We start from the raw sequence: 10298 nt of genomic DNA, 5'->3' as shown, positions 1-10298 counted from the left end.
GATGTCGTATGCCCGCCCGCGTATGCCGCACCCGTCGCTGTACGTACGCCCGCCCGCGTACCCGCACCCGTCGCCGTACGTCGCCGCCGTACGCCCGCACGTCTCCACGTTGGCGTCGACAGTTATTGGAGAGAAAAAAAAGACACGGTAGCCACCGACGCCCGCCGTCGAAACCCTGAACCCTAACGCATCGACGCCGTCTCCACGTCGGCCCCCGTCTGCACGAAGTCGCCGTCGCCCGGGTCGCCGCCCAAACAGGCCGCTGCGCGTGCCCCGGCGCCGTTGCCGCCGCGTTCCATTCCCGTCGCCCAGATGGCCGTCTACCCGTGATTACGTCGCCGCCTCCCTCCGCGCATTACGCCTGCTACGACCAGCCATCGTCCTCACGCCGTCGACACCTGCATCCGCCGGCCAGCAACGTCACGCCGTCATCACGTTCGTCATCAGAGAAAATGGATCCGGCTGAAATCCTCGCCGTCGTGCAAGAGGTTGGTTTGAGACATCGTTGTGCTTGATGAAATAATTGTTTTAGGGATGATGTTACACGGTGTTTGATTGATCTTAGAATTTTTTTAAACATGTATAGTTAGAGGAGGAGGGCGATTATGATGTCGATGATTACGGCGAAGACAACGAAACATCGTTACTGAATATGGATGAACTTGCTGAGGAGAACTACATGAGTTTGGATGAATCTTATAGTGGCAATGTAAGTGTGATCAATGTTGATAAGAACAATAAATATGATAAACCGCACGGACAATTACATGTTTTTTTGCATCATGCAACGACATGGCGATGATGATGATGATATGGATATAGATGATTCATTTGCTGAAAGTGCACTCCGGGTATGTTTTTAAAAAAATCAGAGAAGAAATGACATAATAACCATATGAGTGCTTACATGTATTTTTTTGCAATGTGCGCAGATGGACGAGGACGGGGACTTTGTGAGGAATATTGTGGACGATGAAAGTGACAAATCGCACGTTGATGCATCTCATGATGACAGCTCCAGCAAAGTAAGTTTTGAAACTTACATACATTACATATTAAAATAATAACTGACTGACATAAATGGTTTAATGCATTAATTTACAGGGAGATGTAGATGGTACAAGCGGGAAGGATGAGCATGTTGGTGATGATCTGTTTAATTTCGACATCGGATTTGATGAATATCAGCAAGAATCATTGGACATGCATTGGAAGGTCACGAGGAAGACGTTCAAGTCACTAGGAGAGGCTTACAATTTCTATAACCAGTATGCTTACGAGCGTGGTTTCAGCGTAAGAAAGGACTCACTGAAATATTCGAAAGGTCCTGAGGGAACTAAGCGCTTGAGAAAGTATATGTGTGCGAGAGCTGGGAAACGACAGGCAAAACTTTGTACAATGGAAGGCAGGACCCGCAGGCTGAGAGGGGAGACTCGTTGCTTCTGCGATGCGCATATAACTTTGAAACTTGATAAAGAGCGTGACGTTTGGTATGTCAGCAGTTTCAGTGATGATCACAGTCACGTTCTAGCTAGACCGGATGAAGTCACGTTTCTTCGGTCTCATAACTAGATAAAAGAATATCAGAAAGCTGAGATCTTAACTATGGCAGGTGCTGGAATCAGGAAACATATGATTTATGATCAACTCGTCAATAGGTACGGGTCATATGCAAAGGCTGGTTTTGGGAGGAAGAAGCTTTATAACATGTGTTATAGAGAAAAAATGAAGTTGCTTGCACAAGGTGATGCAGACACTGCCATTGGGATCATGATGACCAGAAGAGAGAGGGATCCAGATTTCTTCTTTGAGCACACCGTCGATGATGAAGGAAGGTTGAAAAACCTATTCTGGTGTGATTCTCAATCACGTCGAGACTATGTTGACTACGGTGATGTGACCGTCTTCGACAGCACATACAGAATGAATAGGTATGGCATGCCATTTATACCTTTTGTCGGTCTGAACAACCACCGTTGCACCACGGTATTCGGTTGTGCTCTTGTGTCTGACGAGACGGAAGATTCATATGTCTGGCTGCTTGAGACGTTTTTGAGAGCTCACTGTCAGAAGAGGCCCATGTTAGTAATTACTGATGGAGATGCAGCTATGATTAAGGCCATCAGAAAGGTACTTTCAGAGGTTTGGCATCGTCTTTGCTCGTGGCATATTGAGAAGAACATGCAGAAACACTTTCATCATAAGTCTCTAAAGGAGTTCAGGTCTCTACTTTATTATGCCACTTCAAAAAAAGTATTTGAGGAGAGATGAGTAGCGTTTACCGCCAAATGGCAGTCGGAGAAAACAAAGACATGGTTACGTAGGATGTACAAGAAGAAAAGGCTTTGGGCTGCATCATATCTGTCTGGTGGGTTTTTCCTAGGTATGCGAAGTAACCAGCGAAGTGAGAGTCTGAATTCATGTCTTCACTTGCATCTAGACTCCGGTATGACTATTGTTGATATGATTGTGCACTATGAGAACTGCATAGTTCGTCTCCGTGAGAACGAGGCGCATGATGATTACACAAACTCACAGATAGTCCCAGTACCAGTATTGGACGAGTGTAAAGATATTGAGAAATCAGCTGCCCGTGAGTTCACTGCGGCAAACTTTTATATCTTACAGGAAGATATGAAGAAGGCACGGGAGCTTGAGGTCCTTGAGAGACTGAGAGGAGCAGACACTCACAGATTCATACTGACATGGAAGGAAAATAGGGATATCAAATTCACTGTGGACTACACCCCAGGTAACTCCGAAGAAACCGTGAAGTGCAGTTGCAGAAGCATGTATCGCAAAGGACTTCCTTGCAAACATATTCTTCACGTTCTGATTCAGCTACCCTTATGTGAGATACCTAAGTGTTTAGTACTGCGGAGGTTGAGCCAAGTTGCAAGGGGTGGACTTCCCGTGAAGCGCACTAGCGATCTGTTTGCGTGGGGATGGGCAGGTGCAGGGGACAGAGCTAGGTACAGCGAGTTGACTATCTTATCTACCGAAGCAACTCATAAAGCATGCCATAAACCATTTTTATTTGACAAGTTGAAGGCCGCTCTGAGGGACATAATAGATAATGATTACACTGAGGAGGATGAGCCTGGTGCGGAGGTAAAGTTTGTGAACGACGATGCATTTGAGCCTAATCAAGATCATGGTCTTGTTCGTGATCCCGCAAAAGTTAACACCAAAGGCGCACCAAAACAGAATGTTAAAGGCCGCGGTAAGGATGGTCCTGATGTCACTAAAAATGGGCGACCTAAAGCTTTTGATGAGAAAAGCAAACGTCAATGTGGACAGTGCGGTCGAGTCACTATAAGTCCACGTGCCCTCAAAATCCTAAGTATGATTTTCGTATGTTATTGTAAATCTTATTGTTCAAACCAAATTTATTTGTTTATTGTGAATTAACATATATCTTACTGTTTTGGTATGTAAGAACTTTGCTTGAATTCTGGAGTATTAAAAATTGCTTAGCCCTTTGATTCAAGACAGTTTTTTGATGGATTGCTATGGAAGATTGCTTCACCCTTTGATTGAAGACAGTTTTTTGATGGATTGCTTCTATCTATGTGATCTTTTATAATTGTTACATTATGTTATACGGGACTTATTGTACTTTGTTGATGTCAGACTATTTGCTACGATACCGACATAAGTATTTGTCTGATGACAGACTATGTAAAGCAAGAAGTATTTTTACTATGTTTATTTTGATGTGCTCATTATGCACTGTAGTGCCGTTGCTGTTTACTGTTGATTTTCTGCACTGTATGATCGCCGTCGCTTACAACCCCGTCGTTTTTATTTTTATATTTAAAAAAAGCCCGACAAGTGCGCCGGCGGCACTGTCCCACAGGGCAGCGTCGGACGGTGGCAGCAGAGCGAATTAATCAGAGGAGTTCGACTGCCTATGTGCCGCCGTGTATATAAGCCGGTCGTCGCGCGCTCCGTCGGGCAAGGTGGGACTAAACATTTCCCGTCGCCCCGCGTAGTACTTGGGCCGTCGTCGCCCCGCGTGGTACTTGGGCCGTCGTCGCTCCGCGGGCTGTGCAGTGTTATTGGGCCAGCCCACGTGGTCACGCGCGTCGCTGCAGGCACGGCGGCTGCGATAGGAAAGGTTTAGTCCCACCTCGCCCGACGGAGCGCGCGACGACCTGCTTATATACCCGACGGCGCATATGCAGTTGAACGCCTCCGATTAAATCGCTACGCTACCCGTCGTTCGACGCTGCCCTGTTTGACAGTGCCGTCGGTCAAGTCTGACGTCCGACTGGCCGGCGCACTTGTCGGGCTATTTTTTTAAAAGAAAAACTAAGAACGTCGGTGTTACAAGCGACGGCGGCAGTGCAGAAAAACAACAATAAACAACGACGGCACTATAATGAATACATGGGCATTTTTTTAACATTTACCAGTACAGGAAAACATGGACTGTTATATCCAAACAATTTGACGACGGCAGAACTATGAATATGAATAATTCAAATTTAAAGACAACGGCATGAAGACAAAATAATAATCCAAATGTCATTCTCGACTTAAATATTCAAAATAGTAGTGTCTTCTTCGTCGCAAGATATCAAAGTCGAAATAAATGTAAACATTATTTGAGCCTACAAAATTTTCTAGTACATAAATTTTGCCACATTTATTTCTTCTTTGCAAGCCGGGTAACTTTGTCCTTCACATCGTTGAGCGCATTTCTCTCCGAAAAAATAAGCTGCGCAATCATTAAGTCCCTCGATTTATCAATTGACCCCTGTTAGAACTTCATATTAGTACAATCCAAATAGTATTACATAATAAATTCAATTGGATATAAGCATTTGAAATAAAACCAGAGTCCATTTTTCACCGTTCCAATATTGAAAGCATCGAAGAACAAATATTCCACATGAATTGCTGGTCCATACAAACAACGTTTCATAAGTTCGCATTTCAGGTAAGATATTAAAATAATATGAAAGTATTTACTCACCCGTCTTCTTGTTGTGGCATCGTATACGTGTTGATAGGCCAGGTAGACACATCCGGATAATTCACAGCACCACTTGCATTCGCATCACGTATGTCATATCCAAGTTGTTTTCTCTGTTCATATATATAATAGCACGGAAAGAATTTAACATAGTTCAGTTACTAAATGATAGTTTCAATATGCTCATGAAAATTTATGCCGTACCAGCTCCTCAACTTTGTCTCTAATTTCACTGTCAAGTTCAGGTCCCATCAAAGAATCAAGAACCTGGAACTCTTCCTTCGGGCGTTGCATGACGACCGAAACCCAGTGGGTATTTCCCTTATTAAGAGGAATATAAATCTGCATCACAACGAAAATATGATGTAATCAACACATACTCTCTTATTATTTATATCCCATATATGCATACATTAAGGCAGTTGAACTTACCTTATCTTTTTTAAAATACTCATCGGTGCATCTATTCACGGGTCCATTCTTCTTCGCCACAACTTCGTTGTCATTTTTTCCTGGCTCGGTGTCCGGTCTAAATTCAAGTAACCAATTGACCAACCAGGTCGGCATTATATGACGATCGTCACCAACAACTCCCAACAGATACGACGAATAAGCATTGATAACCTGAAAATAATTTAAATGATGTATAACAATTCCAATTTGCATTGAATGCTAATAGAAAACACAACAATAACTTACATCACTGGTTAGCCATTGATGGTCAAGAATCTTACAAGCCCTCTCTGCACTGAGACCTTCGCGCATGCCATCATTGAATATTTCCTTCTTTCTATGTTTTGCTGACCGCTCATAAGCACGAACAAACTTAACACTAGCTTTAATCACATCGTATTCATCTTGAAAGACTTCTTTCTCGAATAGTTCTGCAATACATGACGGTAATATGTTAATAAGTCAATGATAAGTAGTAAGTTCAGCTCGAAAACAATATGATAAAACTCACTTGCTTTTGCTGAATGTTTTGCACGCTTTGTCGGTATAACTGGCACATAAGGAGACTTTATAAGGTTTGATACCTTCCGCTTCCGTTTCCCTACAACCTCCTCCTGTACCTCATCTTCTCCAATAGAATCTATGGATCCACGTGATGCGATTTCATCCGTTCCTAAAGATTTAACGGATTTCTCATCAGATACCTCAGGAACTTCGATAGGATCTTCTTTATCACCCTTGAAACTATCAAAATATTCAGGTGTGCAATAATAAGGTCTCTTCTCTTCAGAATCATTAATATCATCTTCATCATCCTCTTGCACATTCTTTTTTCCTGGTGTTTTGAAATTGTCCATCTCAGGATTATATACAAATTCTTTACGAGGTTTTCCACCATAGTTTCTAGTTTCACTAACCATACTCATTCTCTTCTTCTTTTTCAATATCACCGGCTTTGTAGAATACAACGCTTTTGTTCAATTTCTCTATGACCCTCTGTGATTAAAAATTAGTTGTAATTAGTTATGTGACACATCAAAAAACAAAGTGAACGGCAAAATAAGAAAACTTGTACGTGTGCGCATAGCTCCGGCATACGAAGCATGTCCTTACGAATGTGCTCCAGCTCAGTCAAAATCCGATCCATAATAGGGTTCTGGGTAGCTGAAGCCTCAGGTGTACTCACACCTGTTCTCCTTCCAGTAATGTTAGACTTTCTCGTACTGGATTTCTGGTTATTTTCAGCCTGTTCCATTCTAATTTTGTTTAATCGGTACTCTTCAGTAATGGTGTCATCGATCTACAACATAAATAAGAATCATACAATCATATTTAATTAATAATTATTTGCAAACTTTAAATGAAAAAATATGTATTTAACGTATTACCATTCCAACACCACGACCATATTGAAAGTCGTACTTGTCTCTTTTCTCTGCTACCGCTTCTGTCCAATTCCTCATCAAGGGGCTCAACAGTGCTAAAGGATCATACCGCGGACCGGTGCTTGGTGCACCTTCTCCCAATATAGATACTGCAAAACAAAAAAACTACCATTTAGCATCTGTTACACTATTATTACATAATACAAATATTTAATTTAAAAAATAAATCATACCTGCAGAAGTGCTAGGTTGCCACGTGGCCATTCCCTAACACGGCCGGGCTGCAAGACCATACCAATCTCCGACAAACAAAACCGCAAAGTGAATGCGTTCCAGTTGAACTTTTTTATCTGCCTGACATCTTGCACTAGTGCATAATAATTCTTCCGAATGTACTCATCAGACACTGGTGCAATTATAGTCCCTAACAGGAGAAACGCCATCCGAACAAATTCATCGTCCGCGTTTTTATTTCTCTCAATCTTCTCAATAAGATCATCAATCAATATTTTACCATTCTTCTTGTTAACAAAACTAGATGGAATTTTTTTATTGCTTTGCCTTGGTCCATACTCAAAAAACTAGAAACATCCACTCCTTCATTCTTCAAACCAAATATAGCGAACACATCATCAGGCCTCAGTGAAATCAACCCTTTTTTCCGGCTGCCGCTTGGACCATGAATTTTTTACTACTAGGATTGTAACCATGAATCATAAGCGCAAGCAAATTATCACGCATCTTGACCGAAGGTATTCGTAACATGCCCTCCATCTCCGTTTCGTAAAATGTAAATCGCTGACTTGGTGTTAACTTATTAACAAGACTAACCCACTTTTCTACGGAACATGCAATCACACCATCGATGTCCATACAGCATATAATAATATCTATGTGACGTTGTATGCAGCTAATGTGTTATATTATGATGAAAATAATAAAAGAAATACCTACCCGACGGCGACTAGTGCGGGCGACGGCGACCACAGCGGCTGAAGGTGGCGTCTGACGGCGACAGCTGCGGATGACGGCGGGCACTGACGGCCGGCGCTGACGGCGGGTGGTGACGTCGACTAGTGCGGGGTGACGACGGGCGTTGACGGCGGGGCGACGCTGTCGAGCGGGTAACGACAGTGTGGGCGGTGGCGGCCGACGCGGATCAGATCGGGCGCGTCGTCGACACGTACGAGGCAAAAGTGCATGCGCGACGTGATTGGGCGACGTGCGCGATTGTCGGGAATATTCCCTCACCTAGCGACGGCTCGTGCAGATATTTTGCGGCGTCGGGCCTGCGGCGATTATTAAGTGGGCGACGGCCCGTTGATTTTAATAAGCATATGTGTACAGTATCAGTGTGGGTGACTGCTAGTTTAGTCCCACCTCGGCCGCTGAACGACGCCCCGACCAGCTTAAATAGCCGCGTCAGTTAACCCATACATGATCATATTTAATATTGTGATATGGCTCTACATAACTGCCCGACAGTACAACTGTCCGGGCTGTACTGCCCGGGCAGTTAGGTAAAGTCACATCGCACTATTAAATATGTATTTATTTATTTCTAGAATTTTGTCATTTTGTGTATTTTTTTAAATTTTACACGAAAAACAAACATGTTTCTAACATTTTTTTACTCCGTCAAACGTCACGAAACTTTTTTCACACGTTAGCATCACCATCCATAGCACCCACGCCAATTTACATATTTTTCCAACGCTCTACGGATTTTCTATGATTTTCCGGGCCTAAAACCCCGAAAACACTGCCCGGACATGACGCAACGTGCGTTCGTAGTCGGATTTCGTCCATCTCTGGCATGCGGTACCCGGGCGGGTCCCCACATGCGCTGGCAAAAGTTGGGTGCATTCCGGCAAACCACACGGGCACTTGCTATGGAAGCCGGTGGTTTCAGTATGGGTGGAGGGGACCCTCGGTCGTACGTCTCTCCGTCGCATCCGCCAAACTTGCTCATTTTTTTCACGGGCCACAGTTACCATGCAGGGCACCCACGCCAAAATTTGTCGCGTTTCGACGCTCTACGGATTTTCTATGATTTTCCGGGCCGAAACCCCGAAAACACTGCCCGGACGTGACGCAACGTGCGTTCGTAGTCGGATTTTGTTCATCTCTGGCGTGCGGTACCCGGGCGGGTCCCCACACGCGCTGGCAAAAGTTGGGTGCATTCCAGCAAACCGCACGGGCACTTGCTGTGGAAGCCGATGGTTTCAGTATGGGTGGAGGGGACCCTCGGTCGTACGACTCTCCGTCGCATCCGCCAAACTCGCTCTTTTTTTTCCACGGGCCACAATGACCATGCAGGGCACGCACGCCAAAATTTGTCGCGTTTCGACGCTCTACGGATTTTCTATGATTTCCGGGCCAAAAACATTGTCCGGACGTGACGCAACGTGCGTTCGTAGTCGGATTTCGTTCATCTCTGGCGTGCGGTACCCGGGCGGGTCCCCACACGCGCTGGCAAAAGTTGGGTGCATTCCGGCAAACCGCACAGGCACTTGCTGTGGAAGCCGGTGGTTTCGGTATGGGTGGAGGGGACCCTCGGTCGTACGTCTCTCCGTCGCATCCGCCAAACTCGCTCATTTTTTTCCACGGGCCACAGTGACCATGCAGGACACGCATGCCAAAATTTGTCGCGTTTCGACGCTTTACGGATTTTCTATGATTTTCCGGGCCGAAAACCCCGAAAACACTGCCCGGACGTGACGCAACGTGCGTTCGTAGTCGGATTTCGTTCATCTCTGATGTGCGGTACCCGGGCGGGTCCCCACACGCGCTGGAAAAAGTTGGGTGCATTCCGGCAAACCGCACGGGCACTTGCTGTGGAAGTCGTTGGTTTCAGTATGGGTGGAGGGGACCCTCGGTCGTACGTCTCTCCGTCTCATCCGCCAAACTCGCTCATTTTTTTCCACGGGCCACAGTGACCATGCAGGGCACGCACGCCAAAATTTGTCGCGTTTTGACGCTCTACGGATTTGCTATGATTTTCCGGGCCGAAAACCCCGAAAACACTGCCCGGACGTGACGCAACGTGCGTTCGTAGTCGGATTTTGTTCATCTCTGGCGTGCGGTACCCGGGCGGGTTGCCACACGCGCTGGCAAAAGTTGGGTGCATTCCGGCAAACCGCACATGCACTTGCTGTGGAAGCCGGTGGTTTCGGTATGGGTGTAGGGGACCCTCGGTCGTACGTCTCTCCATCGCATCCGCCAAACTCGCTCATTTATTTCCACGGGCCACAGTGACCATGCAGGGCACGCACGCCAAAATTTGTCGCGTTTCGACGCTCTATGGATTTTCTATGATTTTCCGGGCCGAAAACCCCGAAAACACTGCCCGGACGTGACGCAACGTGCGTTCGTAGTCGGATTTCGTTCATCTCTGGCGTGCGGTACCCGGGCGGGTCCCCACACGCGCTGGCAAAAGTTGGGTGCATTCCGGCAAACCGCCCAGGCACTTGCTATGG

The 10298-nt window shown here is 45.5% G+C and overlaps 1 pseudogene; it reads right to left on the bottom strand.

Moving 5' to 3' along the window:
• Positions 1-4517: 4517 nt before the first annotated feature.
• Positions 4518-7422, bottom strand: LOC109779729 (uncharacterized; annotated as a pseudogene).
• Positions 7423-10298: the final 2876 nt, after the last annotated feature.

This window comes from Aegilops tauschii, chromosome 5, assembly GCF_002575655.3.
Source record: "Aegilops tauschii subsp. strangulata cultivar AL8/78 chromosome 5, Aet v6.0, whole genome shotgun sequence".
Lineage (NCBI taxonomy): Eukaryota > Viridiplantae > Streptophyta > Magnoliopsida > Poales > Poaceae > Aegilops > Aegilops tauschii.
The sequence above is the reverse complement of the archived record's forward strand: the minus strand, read 5'-3'. Positions and strand labels throughout refer to the sequence as shown.